The sequence below is a fragment of the Archocentrus centrarchus genome, chromosome 3 (assembly GCF_007364275.1).
Source record: "Archocentrus centrarchus isolate MPI-CPG fArcCen1 chromosome 3, fArcCen1, whole genome shotgun sequence".
Taxonomy (NCBI): domain Eukaryota; kingdom Metazoa; phylum Chordata; class Actinopteri; order Cichliformes; family Cichlidae; genus Archocentrus; species Archocentrus centrarchus.
This window is the reverse complement of record NC_044348.1, coordinates 13,183,473-13,184,343: the sequence shown is the minus strand read 5'-3', so window position 1 is coordinate 13,184,343 and position 871 is coordinate 13,183,473.

The following is an 871-nucleotide window of genomic DNA, read 5'->3' as shown; positions in this document are numbered from 1 at the left end:
TCAGACTTTTACGCAGTGAGTGCGCACAGCCGCGCGACGCTGAGGCCAGGAGGCAGGGGGCGGGATCTGGAGATCACGCAGCCCCAGGGATCGACTTTTATGACACACCTGCTACTTGGAGACTGAGCGATTCATTTCAGGGTAATCCCACACAGTTGGAACCCGGGGAGCTGTCAGTAACTGGCACATGTGTGTGTGTGTATATATGTATATATGTGTATGTGTATATATGTATATATGTGTATGTGTGTGTATATATGTGTATGTGTATATATGTGTATGTGTGTGTGTATATATATATATATACACACACACACACACACTCCTTTTTCAGAAACATTTTCTATTTCATATATGAAATGTGGATCTTTCTTGACACTCATAAAACACAAGCTGTACTTTGATTCCTGCAGTCTAAATGTTCAGTAGATTTAGAAATGCTTTGCACTGACAAGACAGGATGTGATAACTTCATTTATCCCAAAGGTGGGGAATTCTTTTGTTACTGCAGTTCTTTCCTGTTATCTGAACAGTAGGGCTAACACATGGAAGGAACAGCTGTATTTTTCTAAGAAATGACCTCATATCTGGTGGCTCATAAAACAAACAGGTTTTTCTACCTTGTGATATAGTGCAGCTCAACATATTAACTGCTGTGAAATCCATGAATAGGTTTGGCAATGTTATGTAATCTGTCACGAGGATGAGTTAAAAGAATGAAAGGTAATTATGGTCAGACACTCAAGTTGAACGAGGGGACTCTTCCAGGCTCTCGGTTTACCTCAAACCCCAAACCCATCAGCCACATCAGAGGAGACACTTCAGATATTTGGATTTTGAAACAATGCAAAGATTTGACACTGAACACCTC